The 23,977-nt window shown below is 46.2% G+C and overlaps 7 non-coding genes across 7 annotated transcripts; all 7 read right to left on the reverse strand.

Moving 5' to 3' along the window:
* trnae-cuc lies at positions 1-72 on the reverse strand. Its single transcript has one exon. It is a non-coding gene; the product is annotated as a tRNA-Glu (tRNA).
* Positions 73-3,291: 3,219 nt separating this feature from the next.
* Positions 3,292-3,363, reverse strand: trnae-cuc. Its single transcript has one exon. It is a non-coding gene; the product is annotated as a tRNA-Glu (tRNA).
* Positions 3,364-7,728: 4,365 nt separating this feature from the next.
* On the reverse strand, positions 7,729-7,800 carry trnae-cuc. The gene has a single exon. It is a non-coding gene; the product is annotated as a tRNA-Glu (tRNA).
* Positions 7,801-14,313: 6,513 nt separating this feature from the next.
* On the reverse strand, positions 14,314-14,385 carry trnae-cuc. Its single transcript has one exon. It is a non-coding gene; the product is annotated as a tRNA-Glu (tRNA).
* A 109-nt stretch (positions 14,386-14,494) lies between these two features.
* Positions 14,495-14,566, reverse strand: trnae-cuc. The gene has a single exon. It is a non-coding gene; the product is annotated as a tRNA-Glu (tRNA).
* A 1,491-nt stretch (positions 14,567-16,057) lies between these two features.
* Positions 16,058-16,129, reverse strand: trnae-cuc. Its single transcript has one exon. It is a non-coding gene; the product is annotated as a tRNA-Glu (tRNA).
* Positions 16,130-20,771: 4,642 nt separating this feature from the next.
* trnae-cuc lies at positions 20,772-20,843 on the reverse strand. The gene has a single exon. It is a non-coding gene; the product is annotated as a tRNA-Glu (tRNA).
* Between the last annotated feature and the right edge of the window lie 3,134 nt (positions 20,844-23,977).

Here is a 23,977-nt window from a genome sequence, read left to right on the forward strand (position 1 = left end):
TTCCCTGACCGGGAGTCGAACCCGGGCCTCGGCGGTGAGAGCGCCGAATCCTAACCACTAGACCACCAGGGAAGGGTACTACAGTGCAAATCGGGAGTGAACTGGGAGTCGAACCACCAGGGAAGGGTACTACAGTGGAAATCAGGAGTCGAACCCGGGCGGTGAGAGCGCCGAATCCTAACCACTAGACCACCAGGGAAGGGTACTACAGTGCAATTCGTTTCCCAGTTTGAAATGGTACATATAGTTGAAGTCGTAAGTTTCCATCCACTTAGGCTGGAGTCATTAAAACCTGTTTGTCAACACCTCCCCACATTTCTTGCTAACAAACGATCGTTTTGGCAGACGGTTCGGACATCTACTTTGTGCATGACACAAGTCATTTTTCCAACAATTGTTTACATTGGGATTATTTCACTTATAATTCACTGTATCACAAATTCAGTGGGCCAGAAGTTTACATACACTAAGTTGGCTGTGCCTTTAAACAGTTTGTAAAATTCCCGAAAATGATGTCATGGCTTTAGAAGCTTCTGATAGGCTAATTGACATCCTTTGAGTCAATTGGAGGTGTACCTGTAGATGTATTTCAAGGCCTACCTTCAAACTCAGTGCCTCTTTGCTTGACTCCATGGGAAAAGCAAAGGAAATCAGCCAAGACCTCAGAAAAAAATGTAGACCTCCACAAGTCTGGTTCCTCCTTGGGAGCAATTTCCAAACGCCTGAAGGTACCTCGCTCATCTGTAGAAACAATAGTACGCAAGTATAAACACCATGGGACCACGCAGGCGTCATACCGCTCAGGAAGGAGACGGTTCTCTCTCCTAGAGATGAACGTACTTTGGGTCGAAAAGTGCAAATCCATCCCAGAACAACAGCAAAGGACCTTGTGAAGATGCTGGAGGAAACAGGTACAAAATGGTCTATATCCACAGGCAAACGAGTCCTATATCGACATACCCGAGAGGCCGCTCAGCAAGGAAGAAGCTACTGCTCCAAAACCGCCATAAAAAAGCCATACTACAGTTTGGGGACAAAGATCCTAGTTTTTGGAGAAATGTCCTCTGGTCTGATGAAACAAAAATCGAACTGTTTGGCCATAATGACCATTGTTATGTTTGGAGGGAAAAGGGGGAGGCTTTCAAGCCGAAGAACACCATCATGTTGTGGGGGTGCTTTGCTGCAGGAGGGTCTGGTGCACCACTAGAACACCTGGGAAGGACACTGCAGGGCAAATCGGTTTGCAATTTGAAGTGGTACATATGTGCGACAACCTACTAAATTCATAGTAACAGGTTGCACAAGTAAACAAGGAGAATAGACTATTTCCCTGACCGGGAATCAAACCTGGGCCGCGGCGGTGAGAGCACCGAATCCTAACCACTAGACCACCAGGGAAGGGTACAACAGTGCAAATCGGTTCCCAGTGTGAGCTGGTACATATGTGCGATAACCTTCTATATTCATTGTGACAGGTTGCACACGTAAACATGTAGCAAAAGAGCAGTTCCCTGACCGGGAATCGAATCCTAACCACTAGACCACCAGGGAAGGGTACTACAGCAAATCGGTTCCCAGTGTGAGCTGGTACATATGTGCGATAACCTTCTATATTCATTGTGACAGGTTGCACAAGTAAACATGTAGCAAAAGAGTAGTTCCCTGACCGGGAATCGAAACCGGGCTGCGGCGGTGAGAGCGCCGAATCCTAACCACTAGACCACCAGGGAAGGGTACTACAGTGCAATTAGTTTCCCAGTTTGAAATGGTACATATAGTTGAAGTCGTAAGTTTACATCCACTTAGGCTGGAGTCATTAAAACCTTTAAAATAGTTGAAGTCAGTTTGAAAGTAGTTGAAGTCGTAACATCCACTTAGGCTGGAGTCATTAAAACCTGTTTGTCAACCCCTCCCACATTTCTTGCTAACAAAAGATAGTTTTGGCAGTCGGTTAGGACATCTACTTTGTGCATGACACAAGTCATTTTTCCAACAATTGTTTACAGAGGGATTATTTCACTTATAATTCACTGTATCACAAATTCAGTGGGCCAGAAGTTTACATACACTAAGTTGGCTGTGCCTTTAAACAGTTTGTAAAATTCCCGAAAATGATGTCATGGCTTTAGAAGCTTCTGATAGGCTAATTGACATCCTTTGAGTCAATTGGAGGTGTACCTGTAGATGTATTTCAAGGCCTACCTTCAAACTCAGTGCCTCTTTGCTTGACTCCATGGGAAAAGCAAAGGAAATCAGCCAAGACCTCAGAAAAAAATGTAGACCTCCACAAGTCTGGTTCCTCCTTGGGAGCAATTTCCAAACGCCTGAAGGTACCTCGCTCATCTGTAGAAACAATAGTACGCAAGTATAAACACCATGGGACCACGCAGGCGTCATACCGCTCAGGAAGGAGACGCGTTCTCTCTCCTAGAGATGAACGTACTTTGGGTCGAAAAGTGCAAATCCATCCCAGAACAACAGCAAAGGACCTTGTGAAGATGCTGGAGGAAACAGGTACAAAATGGTCTATATCCACAGGCAAACGAGTCCTATATCGACATACCCCGAGAGGCCGCTCAGCAAGGAAGAAGCTACTGCTCCAAAACCGCCATAAAAAAGCCATACTACAGTTTGGGGACAAAGATCCTAGTTTTTGGAGAAATGTCCTCTGGTCTGATGAAACAAAAATCGAACTGTTTGGCCATAATGACCATTGTTATGTTTGGAGGGAAAAGGGGGAGGCTTTCAAGCTGAAGAACACCATCATGTTGTGGGGTGCTTTGCTGCAGGAGGGTCTGGTGCACCACTAGAACACCTGGGAAGGACACTGCAGGGCAAATCGGTTTGCAATTTGAAGTGGTACATATGTGCGACAACCTACTAAATTCATAGTGACAGGTTGCACAAGTAAACAAGGAGCATAGACTATTTCCCTGAATGGGAATCAAACCTGGGCCGCGGCGGTGAGAGCGCCGAATCCTAACCACTAGACCACCAGGGAAGGATAATACAGTGCAAATTGGTTCTCAGTGTGAGCTGGTACATATGTGCGATAACCTTCTATATTCATTGTGACAGGTTGTACAAGTAAAGATGTAGCAAAAGAGTAGTTCCCTGACCGGGAATCGAACCCGGGGCGCGGCGGTGAGAGCGCCGAATCCTAACCACTAGACCACCAGGGAAGGGTACGACAGTGCAAATCGGTTCCAAGTGTGAGCTGGTACATATGTGTGATAACCTTCTATATTCATTGTGACAGGTTGTACAAGTAAACATGTAGCAATAGAGAAGTTCCCTGACCGGGAATCGAACCCGGGCCGCGGCGGTGAGAGCGCCGAATCCTAACCACTAGACCACCAGGGAAGGGTACTACAGTGCAATTCGTTTCCCAGTTTGAAATGGTACATATAGTTGAAGTCGTAAGTTTCCATCCACTTAGGCTGGAGTCATTAAAACCTGTTTGTCAACCCCTCCCCACATTTCTTGCTAACAAACGATCGTTTTGGCAGACGGTTAGGACATCTACTTTGTGCATGACACAAGTCATTTTTCCAACAATTGTTTACATTGGGATTATTTCACTTATAATTCACTGTATCACAAATTCAGTGGGCCAGAAGTTTACATACAATGAGTTGGCTGTGCCTTTAAACAGTTTGTAAAATTCCCGAAAATGATGTCATGGCTTTAGAAGCTTCTGATAGGCTAATTGACATCCTTTGAGTCAATTGGAGGTGTACCTGTAGATGTATTTCAAGGCCTACCTTCAAACTCAGTGCCTCTTTGCTTGACTCCATGGGAAAAGCAAAGGAAATCAGGCAAAACCTCAGAAAAAAAATGTAGACCTCCACAAGTCTGGTTCCTCCTTGGGAGCAATTTCCAAACGCCTGAAGGTACCTCGCTCATCTGTAGAAACAATAGTACGCAAGTATAAACACCATGGGACCACGCAGGCGTCATACCGCTCAGGAAGGAGACGCGTTCTCTCTCCTAGAGATGAACGTACTTTGGGTCGAAAAGTGCAAATCCATCCCAGAACAACAGCAAAGGACCTTGTGAAGATGCTGGAGGAAACAGGTACAAAATGGTCTATATCCACAGGCAAACGAGTCCTATATCGACATACCTCGAGAGCCCGCTCAGAACACCATCATGTTGTGGGGGTGCTTTGCTGCAGGAGGGTCTGGTGCACCACTAGAACACCTGGGAAGGACACTGCAGTGCAAATCGGTTCCCAGTGTGAGATGGTACATATGTGCGATAACCTTCTATATTCATTGTGACAGGTTGCACAAGTAAACATGTAGCAAAAGCGTAGTTCTCTTAACGGGAATCGAACCCGGGTCGCGGCAGTGAGAGCGCCGATCCTAACCACTAGACCACCAGGGAAGGGTACTACAGTGCAAATCGGTTCCCAGTGTGAGCTGGTACATATGTGCGATAACCTTCTATATTCATTGTGACAGGTTGCACAAGTAAACATGTAGCAAAAGATTAGTTCCTGAACGGGAATCGAACCCGGGCAGCGGCTGTGAGAGCACCGAATCCTAAGCACTAGACCACCAGGGAAGGGTACAACATTTCAAATCGGTTCCCAGTGTGAGCTGGTACATATGTGCGATAACCTTCTATATTCATTGTGACAGGTTGCACACGTAAACATGTAGCAAAAGAGCAGTTCACTGACCGGGAATCGAATCCTAACCACGAGACCACCAGGGAAGGATACTACAGTGCAATTCGTTTCCCAGTTTGAAATGGTACATATAGTTGAAGTCGTAAGTTTCCATCCACTTAGGCTGGAGTCATTAAAACTTTGGGTCGAAAAGTGCAAATCCATCCCAGAACAACAGCAAAGGACCTTGTGAAGATGCTGGAGGAAACAGGTACAAAATGGTCTACATCCACAGGCAAACGAGTCCTATATCGACATACCCGAGAGGCCGCTCAGCAAGGAAGAAGCTACTGCTCCAAAACCGCCATAAAAAAGCCATACTACAGTTTGGGGACAAAGATCCTAGTTTTTGGAGAAATGTCCTCTGGTCTGATGAAACAAAAATCGAACTGTTTGGCCATAATGACCATTGTTATGTTTGGAGGGAAAAGGGGGAGGCTTTCAAGCCGAAGAACACCATCATGTTGTGGGGGTGCTTTGCTGCAGGAGGGTCTGGTGCACCACTAGAACACCTGGGAAGGACACTGCAGTGCAAATCGGTTCGCAATTTGAAGTGGTACATATGTGCGACAACCTACTAAATTCATAGTGACAGGTTGCACAAGTAAACATGGAGCATAGACTATTTCCCTGACCGGGAATCGAACCCGGGCCGCGGCGGTGAGAGCACCAAATCCTAACCACTAGACCACCAGGGAAGGATAATAAAGTGCAATTCGTTTCCCATTTTGAAATGGTACATATAGTTGAAGTCGTAAGTTTCCATCCACTTAGGCTGGAGTCATTAAAACCGGTTTGTCAACCCCTCCGCACATTTCTTGCTAACAAACGATAGTTTTGGCAGTCGGTTAGGACATCTACTTTGTGCATGACACAAGTCATTTTTCCAACAATTGTTTACAGAGGGATTATTTCACTTATAATTCACTGTATCACAAATTCAGTGGGCCAGAAGTTTACATACACAAAGTTGGCTGTGCCTTTAAACAGTTTGTAAAATTCCCGAAAATGATGTCATGGCTTTAGAAGCTACTGATAGGCTAATTGACATCCTTTGAGTCAATTGGAGGTGTACCTGTAGATGTATTTCAAGGCCTACCTTCAAACTCAGTGCCTCTTTGCTTGACTCCATGGGAAAAGCAAAGGAAATCAGCCAAGACCTCAGAAAAAAATGTAGATCTCCACAAGTCTGGTTCCTCCTTGGGAGCAATTTCCAAACGCCTGAAGGTACCTCGCTCATCTGTAGAAACAATAGTACGCAAGTATAAACACCATGGGACCACGCAGGCGTCATACCGCTCAGGAAGGAGACGCGTTCTCTCTCCTAGAGATGAACGTACTTTGGGTCGAAAAGTGCAAATCCATCCCAGAACAACAGCAAAGGACCTTGTGAAGATGCTGGAGGAAACAGGTACAAAATGGTCTATATCCACAGGCAAACGAGTCCTATATCGACATACCCCGAGAGGCCGCTCAGCAAGGAAGAAGCTACTGCTCCAAAACCGCCATAAAAAAGCCATACTACAGTTTGGGGACAAAGATCCTAGTTTTTGGAGAAATGTCCTCTGGTCTGATGAAACAAAAATCGAACTGTTTGGCCATAATGACCATTGTTATGTTTGGAGGGAAAAGGGGAGGCTTTCAAGCCGAAGAACACCATCATGTTGTGGGGGTGCTTTGCTGCAGGAGAGTCTGGTGCACCACTAGAACACCTGGGAAGGACACTGCAGGGCAAATCGGTTTGCAATTTGAAGTGGTACATATGTGCGACAACCTACTAAATTCATAGTGACAGGTTGCACAAGTAAACATGGAGCATAGACTATTTCCCTGACCGGGAATCGAACCCAGGCTGCGGCGGTGAGAGCCTCATATCCTAACCACTAGACCACCAGGGAAGGATAATACAGTGCAAATCGGTTCTCAGTGTGAGCTGGTACATATGTGCGATAACCTTCTATATTCATTGTGACAGGTTGTACAAGTAAACATGTAGCAAAAGAGTAGTTCCCTGACCGGGAATCGAATCCTAACCACTAGACCACCAGGGAAGGGTACTACAGTGCAATTCGTTTCCCAGTTTGAAATGGTACATATAGTTGAAGTCGTAAGTTTCCATCCACTTAGGCTGGAGTCATTAAAACCTGTTTGTCAACCCCTCCACACATTTCTTGCTAACAAACGATAGTTTTGGCAGTCGGTTAGGACATCTACTTTGTGCATGACACAAGTAATTTTTCCAACAATTGTTTACAGAGGGATTATTTCACTTATAATTCACTGTATCACAAATTCAGTGGGCCAGAAGTTTACATACACTAAGTTGGCTGTGCCTTTAAACAGTTTGTAAAATTCCCGAAAATGATGTCATGGCTTTAGAAGCTTCTGATAGGCTAATTGACATCCTTTGAGTCAATTGGAGGTGTACCTGTAGATGTATTTCAAGGCCTACCTTCAAACTCAGTGCCTCTTTGCTTGACTCCATGGGAAAAGCAAAGGAAATCAGGCCAAGACCTCAGAAAAAAATGTAGACCTCCACAAGTCTGGTTCCTCCTTGGAAGCAATTTCCAAACGCCTGAAGGTACCTCGCTCATCTGTAGAAACAATAGTACGCAAGTATAAACACCATGGTATGACGCAGGCGTCATACCGCTCAGGAAGGAGACGCTTTCTCTCTCCTAGAGATGAACGTACTTTGGGTCGAAAAGTGCAAATCCATCCCAGAACAACAGCAAAGGACCTTGTGAAGATGCTGGAGGAAACAGGTACAAAATGGTCTATATCCACAGGCAAACGAGTCCTATATCGACATACCCCGAGAGGCCGCTCAGCAAGGAAGAAGCTACTGCTCCAAAACCGCCATAAAAAAGCCATACTACAGTTTGGGGACAAAGATCCTAGTTTTTGCAATAACCTAGAATCCTAACCACTAGACCACCAGGGAAGGGTACTACAGTGCAAATCGGTTCCCAGTGTGAGCTGGTACATATGTGCGATAACCTTCTATATTCATTGTGACAGGTTGCACAAGTAAACATGTAGCAAAAGAGTAGTTCCCTGACCGGGAATCGAACCCGGGCCGCGGCGGTGAGAGCGCCGAATCCTAACCACTAGACCACCAGGGAAGGGTACTACAGTGCAAATCGGTTCCAAGTGTGAGCTGGTACATATGTGCGATAACCTTCTATATTCATTGTGACAGGTTGTACAAGTAAACATGTAGCAAAGAGTAGTTCCCTGACCGGGAATCGAACCCAGGGGGCCACGGCAGTGAGAGCGCCGAATCCTAACCACTAGACCACCAGGGAAGGGTACTACAGTGCAAATCGGTTCCAAGTGTGAGCTGGTACATATGTGCGATAACCTTCTATATTCATTGTGACAGGTTGTACAAGTAAACATGTAGCAAAAGAGTAGTTCCCTGACCAGGAATCGAACCCGGGACGCGGCGGTGAGAGCGCCGAATCCTAACCACTAGAACACCTGGGAAGGACACTGCAGTGCAAATCGGTTCGCAATTTGAAGTGGTACATATGTGCGACAACCTACTAAATTCATAGTGACAGGTTGCACAAGTAAACATGGTAGACTATTTCCCTGACCGGGAATCGAAACCCTGGCGGTGAGAGCACCAAATCCTAACCACTAGACCACCAGGGAAGGGTACTAAAGTGCAATTCGTTTCCCATTTTGAAATGGTACATATAGTTGAAGTCGTAAGTTTCCATCCACTTAGGCTGGAGTCATTAAAACCGGTTTGTCAACCCCTCCCCACATTTCTTGCTAACAAACGATAGTTTTGGCAGTCGGTTAGGACATCTACTTTGTGCATGACACAAGTCATTTTTCCAACAATTGTTTACAGAGGGATTATTTCACTTATAATTCACTGTATCACAAATTCAGTGGGCCAGAAGTTTACATACACAAAGTTGGCTGTGCCTTTAAACAGTTTGTAAAATTCCCGAAAATGATGTCATGGCTTTAGAAGCTTCTGATAGGCTAATTGACATCCTTTGAGTCAATTGGAGGTGTACCTGTAGATGTATTTCAAGGCCTACCTTCAAACTCAGTGCCTCTTTGCTTGACTCCATGGGAAAAGCAAAGGAAATCAGCCAAGACCTCAGAAAAAAATGTAGACCTCCACAAGTCTGGTTCCTCCTTGGGAGCAATTTCCAAACGCCTGAAGGTACCTCGCTCATCTGTAGAAACAATAGTACGCAAGTATAAACACCATGGGACCACGCAGGCGTCATACCGCTCAGGAAGGAGACGCGTTTCTCTCCTAGAGATGAACGTACTTTGGGTCGAAAAGTGCAAATCCATCCCAGAACAACAGCAAAGGACCTTGTGAAGATGCTGGAGGAAACAGGTACAAAATGGTCTATATCCACAGGCAAACGAGTCCTATATCGACATACCCCGAGAGGCCGCTCAGCAAGGAAGAAGCTACTGCTCCAAAACCGCCATAAAAAAGCCATACTACAGTTTGGGGACAAAGATCCTAGTTTTTGCAGAAATGTCCTCTGGTTTTTGAAACAAAATCCTAACCACTAGACCACCAGGGAATGACCACAGTGCAAATCGGTTCCCAGTGTGAGCTGGTACATATGTGCGATAACCTTCTATATTCATTGTGACAGGTTGCACAAGTAAACATGTAGCAAAAGAGTAGTTCCCTGACCGGGGATCGAACCCGGGCTTTGCGCGGCGGTGAGAGCACCGAATCCTAACCACTAGACCACCAGGGAAGGGTACTACAGTGCAAATCGGTTCCAAGTGTGAGCTGGTACATATGTGCGATAACCTTCTATATTCATTGTGACAGGTTGTACAAGTAAACATGTAGCAATAGAGTAGTTCCCTGACCGGGAATCGAACCCGGGCCGCAGCGGTGAGAGCGCCAAATCCTAACCACTAGACCACCAGGGAAGGGTAGGACAGTGGAAATCGGTTCCAAGTGTGAGCTGGTACATATGTGCGATAACCTTCTGTATTCATTGTGACAGGTTGTACAAGTAAACATGTAGCAAAAGAGTAGTTCCCTGACCAGGAATCAAACCCGGGACGCGGCGGTGAGAGCGCCGAATCCTAACCACTAGACCACCAGGGAAGGGTACTACAGTGCAAATCGGGAGTCGAACTGGGAGTCGAACCACCAGGAAAGGGTACTACAGTGGAAATCATGAGTCAAACCACACCGAATCCTAACCACTAGACCACCAGGGAAGGGTACTACAGTGCAATTCGTTTCCCAGTTTGAAATGGTACATATAGTTGAAGTCGTAAGTTTCCATCCACTTAGGCTGAGTCATTAAAACCTGTTTGTCAACCCCTCCACACATTTCTTGCTAACAAACGATAGTTTTGGCAGTCGGTTAGGACATCTACTTTGTGCATGACACAAGTAATTTTTCCAACAATTGTTTACAGAGGGATTATTTCACTTATAATTCACTGTATCACAAATTCAGTGGGCCAGAAGTTTACATACACAAAGTTGGCTGTGCCTTTAAACAGTTTGTAAAATTCCCGAAAATGATGTCATGGCTTTAGAAGCTTCTGATAGGCTTATTGACATCCTTTGAGTCAATTGGAGGTGTAACTGTAGATGTATTTCAAGGTCTACCTTCAAACTCAGTGCCTCTTTGCTTGACTCCATGGGAAAAGCAAAGGAAATCAGCCAAGACCTCAGAAAAAAATGTAGACCTCCACAAGTCTGGTTCCTCCTTGGGAGCAATTTCCAAACGCCTGAAGGTACCTCGCTCATCTGTAGAAACAATAGTACGCAAGTATAAACACCATGGGACCACGCAGGCGTCATACCGCTCAGGAAGGAGACGCGTTCTCTCTCCTAGAGATGAACGTACTTTGGGTCGAAAAGTGCAAATCCATCCCAGAACAACAGCAAAGGACCTTGTGAAGATGCTGGAGGAAACAGGTACAAAATGGTCTATATCCACAGGCAAACGAGTCCTATATCGACATACCCCGAGAGGCCGCTCAGCAAGGAAGAAGCTACTGCTCCAAAACCGCCATAAAAAAGCCATACTACAGTTTGGGGACAAAGATCCTAGTTTTTGGAGAAATGTCCTCTGGTCTGATGAAACAAAAATCGAACTGTTTGGCCATAATGACCATTGTTATGTTTGGAGGGAAAAGGGGAGGCTTTCAAGCCGAAGAACACCATCATGTTGTGGGGGTGCTTTGCTGCAGGAGGGTCTGGTGCACCACTAGAACACCTGGGAAGGACACTGCAGGGCAAATCGGTTTGCAATTTGAAGTGGTACATATGTGCGACAACCTACTAAATTCATAGTGACAGGTTGCACAAGTAAACAAGGAGCATAGACTATTTCCCTGACCGGGAATCGAACCCGAGCCGCAGTGCAAAGCGGTGAGAGCCTCAATCCTAACCACTAGACCACCAGGGAAGGATAATACAGTGCAATTCAGTGTTTCCCAGTTTGAAATGGTACATATAGTTGAAGTCGTAAGTTTCCATCCACTTAGGCTGGAGTCATTAAAACCTGTTTGTCAACCCCTCCACACATTTCTTGCTAACAAACGATAGTTTTGGCAGTCGGTTAGGACATCTACTTTGTGCATGACACAAGTCATTTTTCCAACAATTGTTTACAGAGGGATTATTTCACTTATAATTCACTGTATCACAAATTCAGTGGGCCAGAAGTTTACATACACAAAGTTGGCTGTGCCTTTAAACAGTTTGCCTTTAAACAGTTTGTAAAATTCCCGAAAATGATGTCATGGCTTTAGAAGCTTCTGATAGGCTAATTGACATCCTTTGAGTCAATTGGAGGTGTACCTGTAGATGTATTTCAAGGCCTACCTTCAAACTCAGTGCCTCTTTGCTTGACTCCATGGGAAAAGCAAAGGAAATCAGCCAAGACCTCAGAAAAAAATGTAGACCTCCACAAGTCTGGTTCCTCCTTGGGAGCAATTTCCAAACGCCTGAAGGTACCTCGCTCATCTGTAGAAACAATAGTACGCAAGTATAAACACCATGGGACCACGCAGGCGTCATACCGCTCAGGAAGGAGTGACGTTCTCTCTCCTAGAGATGAACGTACTTTGGGTCGAAAAGTGCAAATCCATCCCAGAACAACAGCAAAGGACCTTGTGAAGATGCTGGAGGAAACAGGTACAAAATGGTCTATATCCACAGGCAAACGAGTCCTATATCGACATACCCCGAGAGGCCGCTCAGCAAGGAAGAAGCTACTGCTCCAAAACCGCCATAAAAAAGCCATACTACAGTTTGGGGACAAAGATCCTAGTTTTTGCAGAAATGCGCTCGAATCCTAACCACTAGACCACCAGGGAAGGGTACTACAGTGCAAATCGGTTCCCAGTGTGAGCTGGTACATATGTGCGATAACCTTCTATATTCATTGTGACAGGTTGCACAAGTAAACATGTAGCAAAAGAGTAGTTCCCTGACCGGGATCGAACCCGGGCCGCAGGCGGTGAGAGCGCCGAATCCTAACCACTAGACCACCAGGGAAGGGTACTACAGTGCAAATCGGTTCCAAGTGTGAGCTGGTACATATGTGCGATAACCTTCTATATTCATTGTGACAGGTTGTACAAGTAAACATGTAGCAATAGAGTAGTTCCCTGACCGGGAATCGAACCCGGGCCGCAGCGGTGAGAGCGCCGAATCCTAACCACTAGACCACCAGGGAAGGGTACGACAGTGCAAATCGGTTCCAAGTGTGAGCTGGTACATATGTGCGATAACCTTCTATATTCATTGTGACAGGTTGTACAAGTAAACAAGCAAAAGATAGTTCCCTAGGAATCAAAAGCGGTGAGAGAATTAACCACTAGACCACCAGGGAAGGGTACTACAGTGCAAATCAGGAATCGAAACCCTATATTCAGGAAAGGGACAGTGGAAACATGAGCAAAAACCTGAATCAAACCGGGCGGCGGTGAGAGCGCCGAATCCTAACCACTAGACCACCAGGGAAGGGTACTACAGTGCAATTCGTTTCCCAGTTTGAAATGGTACATATAGTTGAAGTCGTAAGTTTCCATCCACTTAGGCTTGAGTCATTAAAACCTGTTTGTCAACCCCTCCACACATTTCTTGCTAACAAACGATAGTTTTGGCAGTCGGTTAGGACATCTACTTTGTGCATGACACAAGTAATTTTTCCAACAATTGTTTACAGAGGGATTATTTCACTTATAATTCACTGTATCACAAATTCAGTGGGCCAGAAGTTTACATACACAAAGTTGGCTGTGCCTTTAAACAGTTTGTAAAATTCCCGAAAATGATGTCATGGCTTTAGAAGCTTCTGATAGGCTAATTGACATCCTTTGAGTCAATTGGAGGTGTAACTGTAGATGTATTTCAAGGTCTACCTTCAAACTCAGTGCCTCTTTGCTTGACTCCATGGGAAAAGCAAAGGAAATCAGCCAAGACCTCAGAAAAAATGTAGACCTCCACAAGTCTGGTTCCTCCTTGGGAGCAATTTCCAAACGCCTGAAGGTACCTCGCTCATCTGTAGAAACAATAGTACGCAAGTATAAACACCATGGGACCACGCAGGCGTCATACCGCTCAGGAAGGAGACGCGTTCTCTCTCCTAGAGATGAACGTACTTTGGGTCGAAAAGTGCAAATCCATCCCAGAACAACAGCAAAGGACCTTGTGAAGATGCTGGAGGAAACAGGTACAAAATGGTCTATATCCACAGGCAAACGAGTCCTATATCGACATACCCCGAGAGGCCGCTCAGCAAGGAAGAAGCTACTGCTCCAAAACCGCCATAAAAAAGCCATACTACAGTTTGGGGACAAAGATCCTAGTTTTTGGAGAAATGTCCTCTGGTCTGATGAAACAAAAATCGAACTGTTTGGCCATAATGACCATTGTTATGTTTGGAGGGAAAAGGTGAGGCTTTCAAGCCGAAGAACACCATCATGTTGTGGGGGTGCTTTGCTGCAGGAGGGTCTGGTGCACCACTAGAACACCTGGGAAGGACACTGCAGGGCAAATCGGTTTGCAATTTGAAGTGGTACATATGTGCGACAACCTACTAAATTCATAGTGACAGATTGCACAAGTAAACAAGGAGCATAGACTATTTCCCTGACCGGGAATCGAACCCGAGCCGCAGCGGTGAGAGCGCCAAATCCTAACCACTAGACCACCAGGGAAGGATAATACAGTGCAAATTGGTTCTCAGTGTGAGCTGCTACATATGTGCAATAACCTTCTATATTCATTGTGACAGGTTGTACAAGTAAACATGTAGCAAAAGAGTAGTTCCCTGACCGGGAATCGAACCCGGGCCGCAGCGGTGAGAGCGCCGAATCCTAACCACTAGACCACCAGGGAAGGGTACGACAGTGCAAATCGGTTCCAAGTGTGAGCTGGTACATATGTGCGATAACCTTCTATATTCATTGTGACAGGTTGCACACGTAAACATGTAGCAAAAGAGCAGTTCCCTGACCGGGAATCGAATCCTAACCACTAGACCACCAGGGAAGGGTACTACAGTGCAAATCGGTTCCCAGTGTGAGCTGGTACATATGTGCGATAACCTTCTATATTCATTGTGACAGGTTGCACAAGTAAACATGTAGCAAAAGAGTAGTTCCCTGACCGGGAATCGAACCCGGGCCGCGGCGGTGAGAGCGCCGAATCCTAACCACTAGACCACCAGGGAAGGGTACTACAGTGCAAATCGGTTCCAAGTGTGAGCTGGTACATATGTGCGATAACCTTCTATATTCATTGTGACAGGTTGTACAAGTAAACATGTAGCAATAGAGTAGTTCCCTGACCGGGAATCGAACCCGGGCCGCGGCGGTGAGAGCGCCGAATCCTAACCACTAGACCACCAGGGAAGGGTATGACAGTGCAAATCGGTTCCAAGTGTGAGCTGGTACATATGTGCGATAACCTTCTATATTCATTGTGACAGGTTGTACAAGTAAACATGTAGCAAAAGAGTAGTTCCCTGACCAGGAATCAAACCCGGGACGGGGCAGTGAGAGCGCCGAATCCTAACCACTAGACCACCAGGGAAGGGTACTACAGTGCAATTCGTTTCCCAGTTTGAAATGGTACATATAGTTGAAGTCGTAAGTTTCCATCCACTTAGGCTTGAGTCATTAAAACCTGTTTGTCAACCCCTCCACACATTTCTTGCTAACAAACGATAGTTTTGGCAGTCGGTTAGGACATCTACTTTGTGCATGACACAAGTAATTTTTCCAACAATTGTTTACAGAGGGATTATTTCACTTATAATTCACTGTATCACAAATTCAGTGGGCCAGAAGTTTACATACACAAAGTTGGCTGTGCCTTTAAACAGTTTGTAAAATTCCCGAAAATGATGTCATGGCTTTAGAAGCTTCTGATAGGCTAATTGACATCCTTTGAGTCAATTGGAGGTGTAACTGTAGATGTATTTCAAGGTCTACCTTCAAACTCAGTGCCTCTTTGCTTGACTCCATGGGAAAAGCATAGGAAATCAGCCAAGACCTCAGAAAAAAATGTAGACCTCCACAAGTCTGGTTCCTCCTTGGGAGCAATTTCCAAACGCCTGAAGGTACCTAGCTCATCTGTAGAAACAATAGTACGCAAGTATAAACACCATGGGACCACGCAGGCGTCATACCGCTCAGGAAGGAGACGCGTTCTCTCTCCTAGAGATGAACGTACTTTGGGTCGAAAAGTGCAAATCCATCCCAGAACAACAGCAAAGGACCTTGTGAAGATGCTGGAGGAAACAGGTACAAAATGGTCTATATCCACAGGCAAACGAGTCCTATATCGACATACCCCGAGAGGCCGCTCAGCAAGGAAGAAGCTACTGCTCCAAAACCGCCATAAAAAAGCCATACTACAGTTTGGGGACAAAGATCCTAGTTATTGGAGAAATGTCCTCTGGTCTGATGAAACAAAAATCGAACTGTTTGGCCATAATGACCATTGTTATGTTTGGAGGGAAAAGGGGGAGGCTTTCAAGCCGAAGAACACCATCATGTTGTGGGGGTGCTTTGCTGCAGGAGGGTCTGGTGCACCACTAGAACACCTGGGAAGGACACTGCAGGGCAAATCGGTTTGCAATTTGAAGTGGTACATATGTGCGACAACCTACTAAATTCATAGTGACAGGTTGCACAAGTAAACAAGGAGCATAGACTATTTCCCTGACCGGGAATCGAACCCGAGCCGCGGCGGTGAGAGCGCCAAATCCTAACCACTAGACCACCAGGGAAGGATAATACAGTGCAAATTGGTTCTCAGTGTGAGCTGCTACATATGTGCAATAACCTTCTATATTCATTGTGACAGGTTGTACAAGTAAACATGTAGCAAAAGAGTAGTTCCCTGACCGGGAATCGAACCCGGGCCACGGCGGTGAGAGCGCCGAATCCTAACCACTAGACCACCAGGGAAGGGTACGACAGTGCAAATCGGTTCCAAGTGTGAGCTGGTACATATGTGCGATAACCTTCTATATTCATTGTGACAGGTTGCACAAGTAAACATGTAGCAAAAGAGCAGTTCCCTGACCGGGAATCGAATCCTAACCACTAGACCACCAGGGAAGGGTACTACAGTGCAAATCGTTTCCCAACTGGAAACAAGGAAGCATAGACTTATCCCTGCTGGAATCGAACCTGTGCGATAACCTTCCGAATCCAACCATTAGTCACCAGGGAAGGATAAACAGTGCAAATTGGTTCTCAGTGTGAGCTGGTACATATGTGCGATAACCTTCTATATTCATTGTGACAGATTGCACAAGTAAACATGTAGCAAAAGAGCAGTTCCCTGACCGGGAATCGAATCCTAACCACTAGACCACCAGGGAAGGGTACTACAGTGCAAATCGGTTCCAAGTGTGAGCTGGTACATATGTGCGATAACCTTCTATATTCATTGTGACAGGTTGTACAAGTAAACATGTAGCAAAAGAGTAGTTCCCTGACCGGGAATCGAACCCGGGCCAGCGGCGGTGAGAGCGCCGAATCCTAACCACTAGACCACCAGGGAAGGGTACAACATTTCAAATCGGTTCCCAGTGTGAGCTGGTACATATGTGCGATAACCTTCTATATTCATTGTGACAGGTTGTACAAGTAAACATGTAGCAAAAGAGTAGTTCCCTGACCAGGAATCCCGGGACGGCGGTGAGAGGCCGAATCCTAACCACTAGACCACCAGGGAAGGGTACTACAGTGCAATTCGTTTCCCAGTTTGAAATGGTACATATAGTTGAAGTCGTAAGTTTCCATCCACTTAGGCTGGAGTCATTAAAACCTGTTTGTCAACCCCTCCCCACATTTCTTGCTAACAAACGATAGTTTTGGCAGTCGGTTAGGACATCTACTTTGTGCATGACACAAGTCATTTTTCCAACAATTGTTTACATTGGGATTATTTCACTTATAATTCACTGTATCACAAATTCAGTGGGCCAGAAGTTTACATACAATAAGTTGGCTGTGCCTTTAAACAGTTTGTAAAATTCCCGAAAATGATGTCATGGCTTTAGAAGCTTCTGATAGGCTAATTGACATCCTTTGAGTCAATTGGAGGTGTACCTGTAGATGTATTTCAAGGCCTACCTTCAAACTCAGTGCCTCTTTGCTTGACTCCATGGGAAAAGCAAAGGAAATCAGGCAAGACCTCAGAAAAAAATGTAGACCTCCACAAGTCTGGTTCCTCCTTGGGAGCAATTTCCAAACGCCTGAAGGTACCTCGCTCATCTGTAGAAACAATAGTACGCAAGTATAAACACCATGGTATGACGCAGGCGTCATACCGCTCAGGAAGGAGACGCGTTCTCTCTCCTAGAGATGAACGTACTTTGGGTCGAAAAGTGCAAATCCATCCCAGAACAACAGCAAAGGACCTTGTGAAGATGCTGGAGGAAACAGGTACAAAATGGTCTATATCCACAGGCAAACGAGTCCTATATCGACATACCCCGAGAGGCCGCTCAGCAAGGAAGAAGCTACTGCTCCAAAACCGCCATAAAAAAGCCATACTACAGTTTGGGGACAAAGATCCTAGTTTTTGGAGAAATGTCCTCTGGTCTGATGAAACAAAAATCAAAAAAAATGTACACCTCCACAATCTGGTTCCTGTTTGGGAGCAATTTCCATTGCCTGAAGGTACCTCGCTCATCTGTAGAAACAATAGTACGGGGTATAAACAGCATGGTAGGACGCAGGCGTCAACACCTCAGGGAAGGACACTGCGTTCTCTGGTCTCCTAGAGATGAACGTACTTTGGGTCGAAAAGTGCAAATCCATCCCAGAACAACAGCATTGTGAAGATGCTGGAGGAAACAGGTAGCAAAATGGTCTTGGGAATATCCACAGGCAAACGAGTCCTAATCCACATACCCCGAGAGTCGGCAAGGAAAAAGCTACTGCTCCAAAACCGCCATAAAAAAGCCATACTACAGTTTGGGGACAAAGATACCTAGTTTTTGGAGAAATGTCCTCTGGTCTGATGAAACAAAAATTGAACTGTTTGGCCATAATGACCATTGTTATGTTTGGAGGGAAAAGGGGAGGCTTTCAAGCCGAAGAACACCATCATGTTGTGGGGTGCTTTGCTGCAGGAGGGTCTGGTGCACCACAGGGAACACCTGGGAAGGACACTGCAGTGCAAATCAGTTCCCAGTGTGAGCTGGTACATATGTGCGATAACCTTCTATATTCATTGTGACAGGTTGCACAAGTAAACATGTAGCAAAAGCGTAGTTCCCTGAACAGGAATCGAACCCGGGCTGCTCCGAATCCTAACCACTAGACCACCAGGGAAGGGTACTACAGTGCAAATCGGTTCCCAGTGTGAGCTGGTACATATGTGCGATAACCTTCTATATTCATTGTGACAGGTTGCACAAGTAAACATGTAGCAAAAGATTAGTTCCCTGACGGGAATCGAACGCCTAAGCGGCTGTGAGAGCGCCGAATCCTAACCACTAGACCACCAGGGAAGGGTACAACAGTTCAAATTGGTTCCCAGTGTGAGCTGGTACATATGTGCGATAACCTTCTATATTCATTGTGACAGGTTGCACAAGTAAACATGTAGCAAAAGAGTAGTTCACTGACCGGAATCGAATCGAACCCTAGACCACCAGGGAAGGATACTACAGTGTGAGTTTGAAATGGTACATATAGTTGAAGTCGTAAGTTTCCATCCACTTAGGCTGGAGTCATTAAAACTTTGGGTCTAGACCACCAGGGAAGGGTACTACAGTGAAAATCGGTTCTCAGTGTGAGCTGCTACATATGTGCAATAACCTTCTATATTCATTGTGACAGGTTGTACAAGTAAACATGTAGCAAAAGAGTAGTTCCCTGACCGGGAATCAAAACCTGGACGTGGCGGTGAGAGCGCCGAATCCTAACCACTAGACCACCAGGGAAGGGTACAACAGTGCAAATCGTTTCCCAGTGTGGGAACTGGAGTGGGATCCTCGGGACAGTAAGACAGAGACTGGGTTTTTGGGGACTACGACAGTTGACTTTTGAGGGCAAGGTTTTAATCATCAAAGCTGTGATTTTACCTGTGCTTTTACTAATCAGTTCTGTTTTTATCCCCCCCGAAGGAGTATTTTAGCCCTGGAGCGGATGCTCTTCTACTTTCTGTGGGGAAGCAAGTGGGAGAGGCTGAGGAGGGAGGTGGTCAAGAGGCCCAGGTCCAAGGGGGGGAAAGGCTTGCCTGACCTCTACTTGTTCCTGGGCAGCCGCTACACAGCATTACATCTGACTCTTGCCACCTCCCGGTCAATAACAAGACACAGGCCCTCGCACGGTTCTGGCTGGGATCTTACCTCAGGACACTGAGGCTGATCCCAGTCGACCTGCGAGCCCCAGTCTCTTTCCTGCTCCCCACCCACTACTTCCAGCTCCAGAAATTTTTAAGACATTTTAAACTGGAAAAGGAAGCAGTCACGGTTTTAACTAAACACCGCTCTCTTCTCTCTCTTGTGCAGGAGCGGGAACCAGTATGTCCAGTGCGCGGGCTCGCTATAGGCGAGCCCACAACGGTCTGGCGCAACGTGGCCCATCCTGCTCTCCTGAATCGGCATCGGGACCTGTCCTGGATGGTCGCCCACGATATCCTCCCGGTCAGGGCCGTTATGCACTCACGGGGCATGGCGAGGACATCCGCGTGCCCCGACCGGGCTGCAGCCAAGAAGAGTCGGTGAGGCACATGCTCTGGGAGTGCAGAGCCGCCAGGGACCTGTGGAAGGAAGCAGGCCCCTGATCACCTCGTGTCTGCCAGCAGGGGAGGACCTAACACCTCAGCTCGTGCTGTACGGGGTGGGCCGAAGGCCCATTCCACCGAAGGCCTTCACCAAGTTCTGGCCCACCCTCACGTGTCTGAAGGAAGCACTGTGGTCCTCCCGTAACCTGCTGGTAGCAAAAGCGTAGAGACCACCCCCAGGCAGTGGCCATGGTAGCCACGGAAGCCCTGGGGTGGTACGAACGGAAGGGGCCTCGACCCCAGGCGAAGGGTCCCCCACAACACCCTAGGTCCCGGCGGCCACGGCCTGACAGCGCTGCGGCGCCTAGGGCGATGCGCCTAGGGGAGGGATCTCCTCTGGGCCCCAAAGGACGGGACGATGGTCTATTCGGGAGAGCAGGATGAGGCGAGTTTGATAAGGACTCACCCCGCTCCTGTACAAGCGATTGAAGACAGCCTTTTAACAAAGTGACTTTTTAACATGTTTCTAACGTCTTAAAAATGTTTTATCTTTGTTGAATCATTTCATACACATTTTAAATGGCTTTTACAGATTTTGTTTTACAAAGAAAGTACTTTTATTCATAGTTGTTGTCATTGGTTTTAACAACACGTACTTTTAACAAATTTAAATGTAAATTCAAATGCTGTGTTTTATGCCTTGTTGCCGTTTTTATGTGTATAAATGATTAAATGAATGTATGAGCTGTTTTTTTTAAAGCAATTGTGAAAATAAAACTTTTCCAAAAGAAGAAAATATGTGCGACAACCTACTAAATTCATAGTGACAGGTTGCACAAGTAAACAAGGAGAATAGACTATTTCCCTGACCGGGAATCGAACCCGGGCCGCGGCGGTGAGAGCGCCGAATCCTAACCACTAGACCACCAGGGAAGGGTACTACAGTGCAAATCGGTTCCCAGTGTGAGCTGGTACATATTGCGATAACCTTCTATATTCATTGTGACAGGTTGCACAAGTAAACATGTAGCAAAAAGAGTGAAGATCCCTGAAACAGGTACAAAATGGTCTATATCCACAGGCAAACGCGGTGAGTCCTAATCGACTAACCACTAGACCACCAGGAAGAAGCAACACTGCTCCAAAACCGCCATAAAAAAGCCATACTACAGTTTGGGACAAAGATCCTAGTTTTTGGAAACATGTCCTCTGGTCATGAAACAAAAATCGAACTGTTTGGCCAGGAATGACCATTGTTATGTTTGGAGGGAAAAGGGGAGGCTTTCAAGCCTAAGAACACCATCAGTTGGGGGGTGCTTTGCTGCAGGAGGGTCTGGTGCACCACTAGAACACCTGGGAAGGACACTGCAGTGCAAATCGGTTCCCAATTTGAAGCTGGTACATATGTTTGACAACCTACTAAATTCATAGTGACAGGTTGCACAAGTAAACATGGAGCAATCAGACTATTTCCCTGACCGGGAATTGAACCCGGGCCGCAGCGGTGAGAGCACCAAATCCTAACCACTAGACCACCAGGGAAGGATAATACAGTGCAAATCGGTTCTCAGTGTGAGCTGGTACATATGTGCGATAACCTTCTATATTCATTGTGACAGGTTGTACAAGTAAACATGTAGGAAAAGAGTAGTTCCCTGACCGGGGATCGAACCAGGGCAGCGGCGGTGTAAGAGCGCCGAATCCTAACCACTAGACCACCAGGGAAGGATACTGGAGGAAACAGTGCAATTCGTTTCCCAGTTTGAAATGGTACATATGTGCGATAACCTTCTATATTCATTGTGACAGGTTGCACAAGTAAACATGTAGCAAAAGAGCAGTTCCCTGACCGGGAATCGAACCCGAGGCCGCGGCGGTGAGCCAAGACCCAGAATCCTAACCACTAGACCACCAGGGAAGGGTTCCGACAGTGCAAATCGGTTCCAAGTGTCTGCAGATTTGAGCTGGTACATATGTGCGATAACCTATATTCATTGTGACAGGTTGCAGTCACGTAAACATGGGTAGCAAAAGTGCAGTTCCATCCCAGAACAACCAAACCACTGACCAGATGGGAAGGAAACAGGTACAAAATGGTTCCACAGTGTGAGCTGGTACATATGTCGATAACCTTCTATATTCATTGTGAGAGGTTGCAGCAAGGAAAACACTGCTCCAAAACCGCCAAAAAAGTTCCCTGACAGTTTGGGGACAAAGATCCGGTTTTTGCGCCGAATCCTAACCACTAGACCACCAGGGAAGGGTATGAACAGTGCAAATCGGTTCCAAGTGTGAGCTGGTACATATGTGCGATAACCTTCTATATTCATTGTGACAGGTTGTACAAGTAAACATGTAGCAAAAGAGTAGTTCCCTGACCAGGAATCAAACCCACCGGTGAGAGCGCCAAATCCTAACCACTAGACCACCAGGGAAGGGACACGACAGTGCAAATCGGTTCCAAGTGTGAGCTGGTACATATGTGCGATAACCTTCTATATTCATTGTGACAGGTTGTACAAGTAAACATGTAGCAATAGAGTAGTTCCCTGACCGGGAATCGAACCAGGGCCGCGGCGGTGAGAGCGCCGAATCCTAACCACTAGACCACCAGGGAAGGGTACTACAGTGCAAATCGGTTCCAAGTGTGAGCTGGTACATATGTGCGATAACCTTCTGTATTCATTGTGACAGGTTGTACAAGTAAACATGTAGCAAAAGAGTAGTTCCCTGACCAGGAATCAAACCCGGAACGCGGCGGTGAGAGCGCCGAATCCTAACCACTAGACCACCAGGGAAGGGTACTACAGTGCAAATCGGTTCACCAGTGAAAGCTGGTACTACAGTAAAATTCATTGTGACAGGTTGTCAAGTAAACCTGCGGCGAGTGAGAGCGCCGGGAATCGAATCCTAACCACTAGACCACCAGGGAAGGGTACTACAGTGCAATTAGTTTCCCAGTTTGAAATGGTACATATAGTTGAAGTCGTAAGTTTCCATCCACTTAGGCTTGAGTCATTAAAACCTGTTTGTCAACCCCTCCACACATTTCTTGCTAACAAACGACCACCAGGGAAGGGTACAACAGTGCAAATGGGTTCCCATGAGCTGGTTATTGGATAACCTTCTATATTCATTGTGACAGGTTGCACACGTAAACATGTAGCAAAAGAGTCAACCCCTCGAATTTCTTGACCACAAACGATCGTTTTGGCACGGTTAGGACATCTACTTTGTGCATGACACAAGTCATTTTTCCAACAATTGTTTACAGAGGGATTATTTCACTTATAATTCACTGTATCACAAATTCAGTGGGCCAGAAGTTGACATACAATAAGTTGGCTGTGCCTTTAAACAGTTTGTAAAATTCCCGAAAATGATGTCATGGCTTTAGAAGCTTCTGATAGGCTAATTGACATCCTTTGAGTCAATTGGAGGTGCACCTGTAGATGTATTCCAAGACCTACATTCAAACTCAGTGCCTCTTTGCTTGACTCCATGGGAAAAGCAAAGGAAATCAGCCAAGACCTCAGAAAAAAATGTAGACCTCCACAAGTCTGGTTCCTCCTTGGGAGCAATTTCCAAACGCCTGAAGGTACCTCGCTCATCTGTAGAAACAATAGTACGCAAGTATAAACACCATGGTATGACGCAGGCGTCATACCGCTCAGGAAGGAGACGCGTTCTCTCTCCTAGAGATGAACGTACTTTGGGTCGAAAAGTGCAAATCCATCCCAGAACAACAGCAAAGGACCTTGTGAAGATGCTGGAGGAAACAGGTACAAAATGGTCTATATCCACAGGCAAACGAGTCCTATATCGACATACCCCGAGAGGCCGCTCTGCAAGGAAGAAGCTACTGCTCCAAAACCGCCATAAAAAAGCCATACTACAGTTTGGGGACAAAGATCCTAGTTTTTGGAGAAATGTCCTCTGGTCTGATGAAACAAAAATCGAACTGTTTGGCCATAATGACCATTGTTATGTTTGGAGGGAAAAGGGGGAGGCTTTCAAGCTGAAGAACACCATCATGTTGTGGGTGTGCTTTGCTGCAGGAGGGTCTA

The sequence above is a fragment of the Oncorhynchus gorbuscha genome, unplaced genomic scaffold (assembly GCF_021184085.1).
Source record: "Oncorhynchus gorbuscha isolate QuinsamMale2020 ecotype Even-year unplaced genomic scaffold, OgorEven_v1.0 Un_scaffold_346, whole genome shotgun sequence".
NCBI classification, from domain to species: Eukaryota; Metazoa; Chordata; class Actinopteri; order Salmoniformes; family Salmonidae; genus Oncorhynchus; species Oncorhynchus gorbuscha.